The sequence below is a fragment of the Bidens hawaiensis genome, unplaced genomic scaffold, assembly GCF_021521415.1.
Source record: "Bidens hawaiensis isolate Kalapana, Puna unplaced genomic scaffold, B.hawaiensis_p1.1 tig00018012_1, whole genome shotgun sequence".
NCBI classification, from domain to species: domain Eukaryota; kingdom Viridiplantae; phylum Streptophyta; class Magnoliopsida; order Asterales; family Asteraceae; genus Bidens; species Bidens hawaiensis.
In genome coordinates, this window is record NW_027492717.1 from 506,778 (window position 1) to 520,603 (window position 13,826).

Here is a 13,826-nt window from a genome sequence, read left to right on the forward strand (position 1 = left end):
TTAAAAATATTTGATCAACAGGAAATACTGATAGGTACATTAATTTGTAAATGACACATTTTTACAGTTATAACGTTAAGATGTTTTTACACTCGCCTGCTAACAAATTACCGAAAAGTAGTTGTCACTCGACCGTATCTGTGACTGTGGTCATATTACTTAGTGGCTAACATTTGTCCAATATGTAACGTATAATAGCCATCAGGCAAGCCTTGTATACAATACCCCACAATACCAGTAGTAACCATTCTGTAAGTCTATAGAGACTTAATCACTGTAACGTAATTAACACATTTTTAAAATATTTTGAAAGCATTTGAACTATTTGTCATGAGTTTAATAAGTTTTAAAAATCATCATGACAGTATTGAAAAACTAGTGGTCTCATATAAATACTTTTTTAATTAAAAACCCACATTGTTGTGTATGTGACTTGCGTATTACAAAAATAGGTTGTGTAATTCTTTTTACTAGTTGCGTAATTATATGTATACATAATTTTCATTTTCATGTAGCTTGCGTGATTATATAACGTTCGTGCTTACGACGCGGACGAAGTTATCCTTGCTCTAAGGAAACATGTTACCTCATGATGACTTCGCAAGCTTTGTATAATAAGAGTCATTTGAAATTATCTTACCCTCTATATATGTGTATACATAAAGCGCTTTGTGTATATATATTTAATAAAAAGAGTTGGAATCAAGAATTTTATTGTTCTTTTAAAATATTTTTTGAAGGACTCCCTTTCAACATTACAGGTTTTTTTATCAATGCATACCCACTTAACCAACATACATTTGGCCCTGGTATTAATAGGTACTTCGTCCATTTGAAGACCGAGAGTTTGATTCTTAATATATGTAGGTTAGGTGGATTTAGTAGTAGTTTAGCCATTAAAAAAAACCATAATCACTTGACATCAAAAGTCAAGGTCCATTAATTGCAAATATTATTTTTGTTACCCCAAACTATTATAAAAATTCTCACAGATAAGGCTATGGGGCATACATTCCTCAACATCATTTCTCTCATTCGTCACGTCAGCTTTCCCTCATCATTCAAGATCACCCTTCAACCAATGAAATACACAATTACACTCATTCTCTGTTTTCTATCTTTTTTTTTTAAAGGAAATGAAACCATTAAAAAGGTTGGCCCCACCACCATTGGATGAATGACCCAAATAACCATGGTCATTCCCCTAATGCCACGTGTGACCAAAATATTGTTTGGGGGATGAGGGGTGGGGGTGGGGGTTCCAGTGAGACCCCTCACATGAGGGGTGCCAGGCCAGCGTCTACGTCAACTGAGGGTTGCACACTGGCGTATACCGTATAGTCTAAGGATCAAAATCGTAATTTAAATATACTATATATGATATATTCGTGTAATTAATTCGTATTTAATTTAATAACTCCTAAAAATCCTATAAAAGGATAACTATGAACAAAACTCTTCAATAGTAAAAAGCAAAAGGAAAAACAAGTGATGAAGCTTATTTGTAGCATGGCTTTTGCTCTTCTACTAGTTATTATGGTATTAGCACAAACAGGTGAATAAGTGTTTTGTTCAAAAGTTTTTATTGATTAATTGAAAATTTTAATTTTATTATAAGCTCTTTGTTTATCTATTTAATTTTTTTTATCAATTTCGGAATATTGTTACTGGTTTTCAGGGGCTAAGATTATAGTGAAGGCGATGTGAACGAGATGAAGATACATATCGTTATATGTGATGAGGATATTCCGTGGCCTGCCCCTAATTGTGATAATGGAAGGTGTGAGACAATGTGTAAGACTAAACATGGGAAGAAAGCTTGGGGAAAATGCCAGAATGCAACACATTGTTATTATCACCGGTGGTGTTAAAAACTATCATATAGTGTAACTCTAGTAATTTGAAAGAATAAAATTATAAGTTATCTTTAAATTGACTAACTTAATCCATCTTTAATTATAAGCCTTGTTAAACATATTTCTTCTTCTCTTTCTATTTGTCCTAAAAGTAAGTAGCATGGTGAACGAAATTCTAGAGAGACCCCACATTTTTCCTAAAAACCCCACAAATTTTTGTCTTAATATGTTTTTTTTGTTGGTTTTCTTTTCTTTTTATTTTTTTTTTATAATAAATGTTTAAAATAAATATGTTTTATTATTTAATATTAAAATAGTTGTTATTAGCAGTCAACTAGATTAGTAAGAGTTCGTTCAAAACAATAAAAAAATAGATACACCAAAACACGTATTATATACAAAACTACGAGTTCGTACAACTAAAACTAAATACAATAACTAAAACAAAATATAAAATCTACATAAACCCCCCGAAGTCCTCATCGCCAGGGGCCGTAAACGCCGCATCATGGACGTCGATGCCGTCCTCGTCCCTGCGGCTGGCCCCTGATCCTTGACCGGCGTCGTCCACGTCTGATGTCCGACGTGCTTGCCTCGTGGCAAAACTGGGTCGGGGGGGGGGGGGGGGGGGGGGCGAGCACGTTGTATATCTGTCCGAGCTGATGCGTTCGTAGATAGCTAACAATCCAGCTAATCTGGCGCGCCGTCTGCAGCATCCCCTGTTGCATCTGTAGCGTGCGGACCTCAACGGCCTATAACCAGGCGTCACTAGCGGGTTCCAAACGCACCGCGTGATTTATGTGACATGTGCTGCAACGGCGCCTAATAACAAAACAATAAAAAAAACGTTTAGTAAATAGACGAATTAAAAGTAACCATAAAACTATAATATAATAAAGCATACCTCATGTGCGTCCAGATCAGGAGGCGCGTCCCCACCAGCATCCGCATTCGCGCCGCCCCCCTGCTCAGCCCCCTCGTCGACTGGCTTATCAACAATCTGCACCTCCAATGCTGCGAGTGGGGGAGGCTTGGCTAAAGGCACCAGGATGTAAGGGGCTCACGCCCCAACCCCGGTCACGAGTTGGTCGTACGCGCTGCTAGACTCATCAAACGATGGCACAATGTGCATGCTGGTGCAACGGGCGTGGTCCAGCGGGCGGGGAGGGATCGCTGGGATAGCTAAGGCGTCCACCAGGTCTCTGTGCCTCCAACGAGATCGCAAGCTGGGTGACGTACAGGCCACCCGGCAAAGACCCTCACGCCTGTATGTGGTAATACACGACAAAGTAGTCTACAAACCCCCTAGCGAGGTTGCAAACTGTGCCGGTCAGCAGACACCTAAAAATAATAAGTCATAGAGGCTGTAGTGCTCCGCGCCTTGACTACGACCCGTAATAGACGTCGCAATCAGTCTAGGTAGATAATATAATATAATATAATATAATATAATATAATATAATACAATACAATACAATACAATACAATACAATACAATACAATACAATACAATACAATACAATACAATACCTAACGTGTAACGTTGAGTAAACCTCCAGTGTCAGCTCCCAGTGCGCTGAACGGGCAATACTGAAGCATTAGCTCCATGGCGTATCCTCTCCGGCGTACTCGGTCGTCCGCCCCTGTGAGTTCTCGCTTTCAGATTCTAGAAAACTCACAATCCTTAAAAAACGGCCAACAGATGACTGTGTTGTAACACGGGGTCATCTGTCGGAGGTGCTGATACCTGACTAACGTGTCGGTACCTTCCTGAAACTATAAGTGCAGGTGATCGACTAGTATGCCGTCACCCGCTATCCGTCTTGAGTGTTGCCCCCGCCCCTCTCCCTGCTCCTGCTCATGCTCTAGCTCCATCTCCACCTCGCCATTCACCATCTATAACAATAACAATAATAATAGTAACGATAATAATAATAATAATAATAACAATAATAATAATAATAATAATTGAATAATAATAACTATAACAATAATAATTTTAAAAACAACAGCAACAATAATAATAATAATTCATCAATAAAAAAATATATTACCAGCGGCGGCATACAACACTTTAGGCCGCCAATGGCCGTCACTACCAAACAGACGGCCGGAATCTGGCCGCCTGCTAGGCCATCATCATCATTATTATCATCATCGTAATATTAATCAAGAAAAAAAAACTATTTGAGACGTACCTTGTGTCATGTCGGTGTGTCAGTCCAATCGAATACAAGATCGGTGTGTTGGTGTCGTGTCGGTGCTTGGATGGTTTTTGGATATCCGGAGGTAACGTGTGTGTGTTTGGGTGTTTGGATAATAATGGGATCCAGATCTGCAGACAGGGGTTATAAGGGGCTTAATACGCCACATATAGTGTTATACGCGGCGTATTATCTTTTTAAAATGCGTTTATACGCGGCGTTTAGGCCCATTTTAAAACCCCGTCTGTTTAAAAGGGGCCTTTATTATTATTGCTAATTATTATTATTGTTAATTATCATTATTATTGTTAATTATTATTATTTATTATTATTACTGTTAATTATTATTATTACTATGATTATTATTGTTAATTATTATAATTATTGTTATTATATGAAAACCCGAATAGATGATATTATTACACTTTAACAAACGATGTCAACTAAATCAATGATATAGAAAAGTTATTGTCTCTTAAAACCAGTTTTGTAAATGTTAGATTTCAAGATCCTCGGACATTAAACTTGTCGTCTTTTCCCTACTGGGGCACTATTACTCGTCAAGATCCAACTCGGTAAAAAGTCGGGGTACTTGGGATTACTTGGCCTCCAAGGTCAACTAAGCCACCAAATTTTTTTTCTTTAGTAAAAAATTAAAAATAACAACAAAACATGATTTTTTTTAATTATGTTTTTTTTCCTATGAATTATGCTTATTTTGATGTGAATTATGCTTGCCTTAACATATATATAATATCCAATAATTATTTTATGTTATATTTATCATGTCAGAGTACTCCCTACAAAAGGGTCCCCTGCCTAGTAAGTTTTACAACACTGCTTAAAACATTGGTAGAACTATAAAAAAAAAAGTCAACAATAATAGCCATGCCAATTTTACCTATCCGGACCTTTTCATGGTTAAAAAATTGTGTGTGGTATTTTCTTTTAATCCTTTTCATCATAATGTGCAATTTATTTACACGTTATATAACAAGCATGTCTCAGAGTTTGAAGTTACACAAGCAAACTATTTCTTACGGTTCAACTTAAACATTAAAGAAGCGGAATATCTCATACAAAATAAAACCTTAAAACGAAATACAATGACATTGTGTTTAAATCAAAACTAAACAAATAAAAAGTTCGAAGAAAGTAGACGTCAGTCTTCAACACGGATAACCCGTCCAAACTCCAAATGCCAACCAATCCTTGTTCTTACCTCAACCAACCTATCAACCTAGTGTGGATACAAAAGTTAGCTTAGGTGAATGAGTACTTGATTTACTACACTACTCACTCAGCTTAATTATAATAAAATAACAAAAATATGCCTAAAACACAAAATATAAGTATAAAATAAAACTTCACTCTTCATATATAGGCCTGTCTGCTAGAAACACATTAATTTGCAAGTTCAAACTAAACGTCGACGTCTACCCTTCTGTACTACAGTACAGCTCATGACACACCTATCTTCCAAGTGATCGTTCACTCTCTACACAATTGCAATTGCTGAAAAGCGCCAGAAAGGCATTGCCTACTATCATAGAAACTAGTCCAACCAGTTTACACTAATTACCACCACAATTTAATCATGCTCCCATCCCACTAGTAAATGCGTATGAAAGATTGTTCGTATAATACACTATTAATTAAAACTCCAAAAAACATTCACTTAAAATGAAGTGTATTTGATTGGTTAATGGAATAGAATGATCTATAACCTAATGCATTCCGTTCCCTCTAGAACATCCCAGGTTCATTCAATCAATGCCCCTTTTTTTCACTCCATGGCCTCTTTCACCCTACCTCATCACCTCCACCGTGATCACCAACCACCGCTGCTACAACCCACTCACCATCGCCATCAACCACCACCGCCACCTCCACCACCACTGCCATCGCCGCCATCCACCACAGCCGCCGCTAACCGTTGCCTTCGAACACTCCCGCCACCGACCATTGTTGGCACCCACCACCCCCGCTAATCGCTACTGCCACCAACCATCATTGCTGACCGCCGCTGCCGCTGATCATTTTTGCCACCCACCATCACCGCCACCCACCATCACCTCTAACCACCACCACCAACGACAACCCCCACCATCACGATTCACCATCAATTTTATTATATTCCTTTTTCTTTTTGTTGGTCCCTGGAATGGATCTTGATAAGATTGATACGTAATTCAAAGAGTCTCGTGGGTTCGATATCCAGACTTACTTAGCTGTACTAGAGTCGACTGGTATACTTGCCGGATAGTAGTTTATGCTAAGTTATGAGTCTAGAATTATTACTTTGTGTCTAATTAGCATAATTTTAGTTAATAATTATATAACTACTTTTAGCACATCAACTTCTCATTATCTCCAAATTTCTGTCTTCTCCCCCTTAGAGACGCAAGTCTCTTTAAAGTGAACTACCTGCCTCTCATACGCAAACAAGTAAAAATATTCAAAATTTTCAAAAGTTTTTAACTTTTTCAAAAATTATAACATTTTTAAATTTTAGACACCATAATCCTTTTCTAAAGTAATCTTAGAGGTAACCACGAATAACCGTTAAATTTAAAATTAAATGAAGATCGAAATATAAACAAAACTAAATATATATACACAAATATGTTTTTATTGGGATCAAATCATTCTTAGCCTGGTCAAGGAACTTTTCAACACACCCATACTCAGCTAGATCTAGTCAATTATCGGTATTATTGTCCACTTAAACCCATTCTCTTAATACTTAGACAAATAAGGCTGGACACAATTTAAGTTATTATGATCAAGTATGACCCACACTTAAAAGCCTAGAAGCCACCTAACCACGCTTCATTATGGTTTTACTTAGCCGAATCACCCAACTTGACTTAAACCTTTTGCCACAAGATCAAAATAATTTTTTACACAATATACAACCTATGAACTCTAATTTGGACCTTGATAGCAAGATGGAATATTGGTTTTAAATATCCCAACTACGCCCTATTGGCAAATAAGAGTCCCAACTTTAAACTTGGCTGGAAGCGGCCCCAACTAAATGGGCATTTGTTATTAACGGCTCGCGACTAACTGATGCTAACTCCGTTAGTCTGACGCTTAGTGGCACACCTAGTTGTCAAAAACTTGATTACGTGGCACACTCTATTCATTTTCTCTCTCTCATCTGCCATTGATCGACTTTGTTCAGAGAATCGGCCATCATTGATGCCAGCAATCACCATTGGCTACCACCACTGTTGTCGTTAATAAGTCATCACCATGTCCTCACGATGAAGTTTAATGTCATTTTTAGATCTTGGTTCCTGATTGTAAGGATTTTCATTAGAACCTTAGAAATAGTCACCAATTAGAACCCAAAATTTGTGTTAATTTATTACAGTTTGCAATTAAAATCTTAGGTCTTTTATTCGGTTGATAAAAGCAAGTTAAATGATATATGTATTACCTCAAATGGTGTTCAAATGGATAGCATGCAGCACTGTTCCAGACGGTTGTTGGTGGTGTTCAAACGTAGTAACGGTTTATGATTTTCTGGTTCAAACAACCCGCCGGAAAAATGATGTTCAAACGCAATAACGGATTCTGATTTTTTGGTTCAAACAGCCCGCATGAAAAACCATTTTGATTTTATTGATTCAAGCAACACACTGGTGTTGTGGTGATTCGTATATTCGCCGGAAAAACGTGGGTGCGGGGTAGGGGTATTAGATGGGAGGGAGGAGCCGGAACACCTGCAAACCGGCATCAAAGACATGATAAAAGAAATGTCCGAATGGGGATGGAGGGAAATATTTTTGTTTTTTAAAATATTTTTTTTTTGTTTTTTATTTATATTTTGAGTTATGATTTTTTTTATTAATTTTTTTGAATATTATTTTGAGGGGTTTTTTGTGTGGTTACAAATCCTTCTCACACTCTCATTTTTGTCTCCCTTTGTATTTTAACATTTTCCAATTCCAATTCATTGACAACCGAACACACCAAAATGGAATTAAGATTCAAATTCAAACGAAATGAACACGTCATGGGATTTTAATTTCAATTCCTTTGAATTCCCATGAATTCTGTGAAACGAATGCGACATTAGGGTTTGATGATGAAAGAGTTTCACAAATAAATGAGATGTTATAACCTGTTTAAAAGCTATCTGGGTTTGATGAAACCTATGACCCGCTTTTTTTTTACTATAAAATTGTTTCTTAATTATAAATAAAATATTTTTTAAAAAACTGGATATTAATTTGTAGTATATCCCTATTTTATAGGATTTTCATATCAAATATTTGATGAGATTGATTTTAATATAATGAGATATTATAACTCGTTTAAGAGCTATTTGGGTTTGGTGAGACGCATATCCGTGAATTCGGGTCAAAACATGAGAAATCTTCACTTGAAAATAAAGAAATCTGGTGGCTTAAGAGAATTTAGGGAGGTTTAGTTTATATATATTTAAGATTTCGTTACAATAAATAAAATTGAAATATATAAATATTAGAAACGTAAAATGTAAAACAAATCCCGTAGTCAAACCCTAATTTAATTTCTCAATATGGATTTAGTTACATTCACGATTCTTCTTTTTAAGTTTAACGTAAATGAAAAGTTTCACAAAATAATATTCAAATTATAACAAATGAACATAAACGAATAAATATAAAAATTAAGCAGATAATTCATTTAGCGTTTCATTAAAAAAGAACATAACCCAACATAAATTAATCAAAATAGGTTTAAGTATATTCTTAACTTCTTACAATAAATAAACTAAAATCCAAAAAATACATTTAAAAAATAAAAATTTTAAACAACCTCCGTAATACGAGGAATAAAAACTAGTCCTACAATATTCAAATTATCTAATTTCTATTGTCCGTTATGTTTTTAGAATGAGTCGTTGGTGAATTCAAGATTCAAACATGATGGGGTCAATTTGACTGACGATGTGGACCTTATCATTTATAATGTGGACCTTTTTAAATTTTAAGTAGGGTCAAGTGGGACGGTTGACGATGTGGACCTTATCATTTATAATGTGGACCTTTTTAAATTAAGTAAGGTCCGTGAGTGATTCAAATTAGTTGTTAAAAAAAAAAGCATGTAAAAGCATGAACCTATTCAAGTAGGGTCGGCTTGTGGCTAAAATCATATGAAACGGATGTGTATTCTAAGGATGAGCAAATTCGGTATTGATATGGATTGGTACCGCCGATATTGAACCGGTAACGATTTGGTACCGTCGGTACCGATTCTGTACTAGAGTTTGGAGTTTCGGTACCAATATGGTACCGGTATTTTTTGAATTTTACCTTCAATACAGGTACCGTTCCGGTACCAGTACCATGAATTTGCGATTTTCAAAATCGAACTTTTCAATACCATTACCGGTATGATACAGATCTCATTCCTAGTTTACTATCTAAAATTCAAACATGAAATTCTTATACTTTTCCTAACAAGTTTACACTAAAAAGGGCAAAAAGAATAAAAAAATAAAATAAAAGACTCCCCATAAAGCATATCCATAAATACTTTAATTGGGCACACGGCACACATAACTGTGAAGTTTCTTTATCCGTAATCATTGTGTTTAAAACGCGTTGATAATATTTGAAGCGAATAGTCTTTACGGCCCAGAATCTCTACATGTGGACATATATTTGAACAAAATGATATGGAATTTGCTTAAAATGTTATAAGATTTACGCTTTATAATATTAACTCTATTGTAATTTTTCTTAGCTCATCTTAGTTTTTATCTAATCAAATATGTCAGAATCCTTTTCCAACGGTCACTAACTTTCGGTATTCGAATGTGCAACAACTTTGTTCAATTTTTTCAGGTCGAATGAGTCGGGTATGACTCAAACAAACTCTAATTATCAATCCTTTGTACTCACTTAATATATTAGTACTAACTATACACACTTGATTATTTCTTAAGTTTTGCAAATGAATCCACCGATACAAAAGTAGATCTTAGGTTAAAAACAACAAAGCAATAATCTTTCTAATGTAATTAGTAGCAAACAAAAAGGTAGAATAAACTTAGAAAGAAACACAAGTGAGGACCCTAAAGGGTCTTTAGTACCGTAACTCGCACACGCATGTGTGACGCTTTGATAACGCATTTTGCACTTCATATCATCGGGGCAGCGAGTACAACTGATGCGAGTAACGCAATCTAGGAACACTCAACTAGTGCGAATGCTGTCACAACTCAGGATGCGCAGGCTAGCACAACTCGGGCGCGGCCTGGTGTCTCAAGTCCGGCGTGCAGCCACTTTAGCGTGTGCAGTTCCCGCTGATGCAACAGTTGCAGCTGTTGCACGCCTTCCATTGAACACAATAGTTGAAATAGAATGTCTGTCGTTTCAATAAAGATATTAAAAACCAAATGAAGTGCTTTAAAGAGGTTTAATGCAATTTACTTTTTTGTATTAATTAATTCTGATGGGCTGTTTCAACTCCTGTTTAACTATAAATAAATAGAGACACTGAAAGATAAAAATCTCCAGCAATCCTTTTTATAGGTACAATTCAGGCGATCGAGTATTCCCAGCAGTTTACACCACCTCGGTTGGTAAACAATGGAAACAAGCGGATTCTACTAGGAGGCCCGTAATTTGTTTTAAGGGACTCATGTAAAACGTACATGATTCTCATCCAGCAACATTTTGCCTTGTAGCACCCTAAATTTTAAGTACGCTAGAATATCATAAATCAAAGTAGAATAAAGTACAAAAAGTAGGTCCTGGATTTTTTTCTTTTCGTACGAACAAATAATGAATTAACTTGTCGTTTAAGTTTGTTACGCAAGTGACCATTATCCTAGTTATCAACATTGTTCAAGTCTTAAAAACAAAACAGCACTGTTGGTTAATTTACAAAAATTTATAACTTAGAGATGCCATGTTCTTTGTTCTTCCAAGTCCCGAACATCCATCCTTCGACCTTGTGTTTTGCTTAAGACAAACCGAAACCTTATATTATAGTATATAACAAGTACACATAAAATTATAATCAACTTATATATAAGTCCAAACCATATACATGAAAAACTACCAAAACTTAGACAATCCGCGTATGACTTGGTGTACCATCGACCTAAGACAGGGACAACCTGGCGTAACACCCTAAGCTAGCGTATCATACCAACTGAACCTAACCATATCAACATAGTATTTAGGAAGTCTATGGGTTCACATCTATCCTTGTGATTTAGCATGATCTTCAATAATTTAATGTTTATCAACAGTCTTCAACACAAAACATTCACCTCTTAATCAGCATCGAATCTTCCTGAATAGTTGAAGATTGTTGCACCTTATTTCCTTCATTTTAAGCGCTAATTGCAAAGATTTTAGGTTTTCAGTCTCTGCTAGCTACTCGTCCTTTCATGAGTCGCAAACACACACCCACACAAAATCCTGATTAGTGATAGATACCCACGCAGGGTTAATCACTTCAACTCAACTAAACATTGCAAGTGAATTCAATGACACACCGAAATCAGAGTTAAAGACTACGTACGAGATTACTCAAGCTTTTTTTTTTGGTCAACTTACATACTAAAAATGTGTCTATGATCACTTGACCTATAGTGGGTTCGTCGCTAGATGATGCGTCATCCAAACAACGCAATTTTTGTTTGTCCCAGTAGCTAAGTTTTTGCTAAAAACAAAATCCTAGTAAAATAAAATCTCAAAAGGCTGCCTAAAAATCTGAACATTCACGGATTTTGTCAAGTATATTTTAAATTTATATACATTAATGTGTTAGTGTGCAAGAAATATGGAGTTTGTGACTGAACACCACTAATATGACCACCAGAAAAATTCCAAAAAAACGGTGAAATTTGGTTTTTAAACCTCAAATTCATTTAAGTGGTACAATTTCTTGTTTGATACTGTTTGTCACTTTGTCAATGAGATTTCCCTCTTGAGTGATTTAAATTTAGAAGTATTATGAATGCGCTGTAAAATATATATGGTGTATTTGTAGTATCGCTAGAGCTTTTTAGTTATAATATGAAAAATGAGTTTTATGATGATTCTCATCATTTTGTTTAAATCTAGTGCCAATAAGTCTTTAAACATCGTATAAGACATAATACTCTGATTATTTATGATATAGAATTAATTAGGTATGTATCCACAGGTATAGCGCCACTATGGCACTCATCGTGAACTTGGTGGCCACGTCAGATTTCTGTAACTTCAAATCGGAACACGTAATGGAGGCAGCGTTGTAGTCGCACGGCTACACAGAGTTCTCTCTCTCTCCCCTCTTCTTTCTTCGATCAAAGAGTAGCCAAGATTCAACCCAAAATGAGTACCCGAGAACGGCAGCGGTATACTTGCTATGCAAACTTAACCCGCTAGCCACTACTCGAGAGCGCCCCTACCCACTAATAATTCAAAATAAAGCTTTAAGTTAATAATAATTCGACATTTAATTACATTATAATTATAATTTTGCTTTGCATTAAACCTAATTGCACTTTATTTGAATTGAAATGATGAAAAAGTCATTATTAAAACAGGTGGGGTCCTTTTCAGTTTAAAGTCGTTTATTAAATAACTTACCACGCATGTGTCCTTTTCAAAGCAAACGTGCACGTGGTATACTTTTACAGAAATAAAAATAAAGTAAATAACAATATTATATTAATCTTTGGAATATTTATTTTGGTATCGATTTAGAATCACGTATATTAAGAGCCAAAGTCAATATGGATGTGTTCATAGTTTAGCTTCGACTGTATTTAATGCCGTTTCTTAGAATTTAATTTGAGTTAATTGATATAGCTTATAATGGGTTTTTTCGGTTTGATTTAGTTTGGTTAATATACTCAAAGAAATAACTAACTGGTTTTTAATTAATCGGTTAGGTTTGTTCGATTAATTTTTTGGTTTTTGGTTTTGTTCGATTAATAACAACTATCAAACTTGAGCTAAAATTTTAATTTAGAAAAATATGAAATGAATGTATAAATACGTGAATTGGAGATATAAAGACATCAAATTATGGTATAAATATATGAAATTGTGGTACAAAACATGAAATAACGTATAAAAGTTAGAAATATATAAAATATGAAAGGTTCGATGTCACACCCCAATCTACGGCGGAATATGCTGGGGCGCAACATAATTGTGTTATAGCTCAAAAGACACTAAAATAAAATACACGTGACTATATCTAAATTATGCATTCCATATATCAAGTACGTAAAGCACAATATTGTCTCAAAATAAATAAGCATTATAACATAAAATAATTAAAAACAAAAGTTCATTATTATTCATCATGCATCCTAAGGTCCAAATTATTCTGTAACTTCTTTTTTCATCCGAAAAAGCTACCTTCGTCATGCGTGAAAATATGAAGTTTTTCAGCATAAAGTTGATCAAGTAATCACGGTATTTGAATATATATATTATTGAAAAGACAATTCCTTGCGATAAATATGAACTAATACAACCAGCATAACAATATAATATAAAAGTTGTCTTTTCATTCGAATCACATAGATAACGAGCTGCTCCCATAGCGTATGATCATACTAATAAGGATAAGGATTAGATACTAACAACCATAACTCAAAAATAAGCACATAGTCACATTCACACGTTAACTAATTGAGCAATATCATATAAACGCAAATTATGGAATTGTAGTGTGAATTAAAATAGTTGAGGTGTGAACGTATAACGCCCCCAAAATATAAAACGGTAAAAAGGGGGATGTGAATTACTTA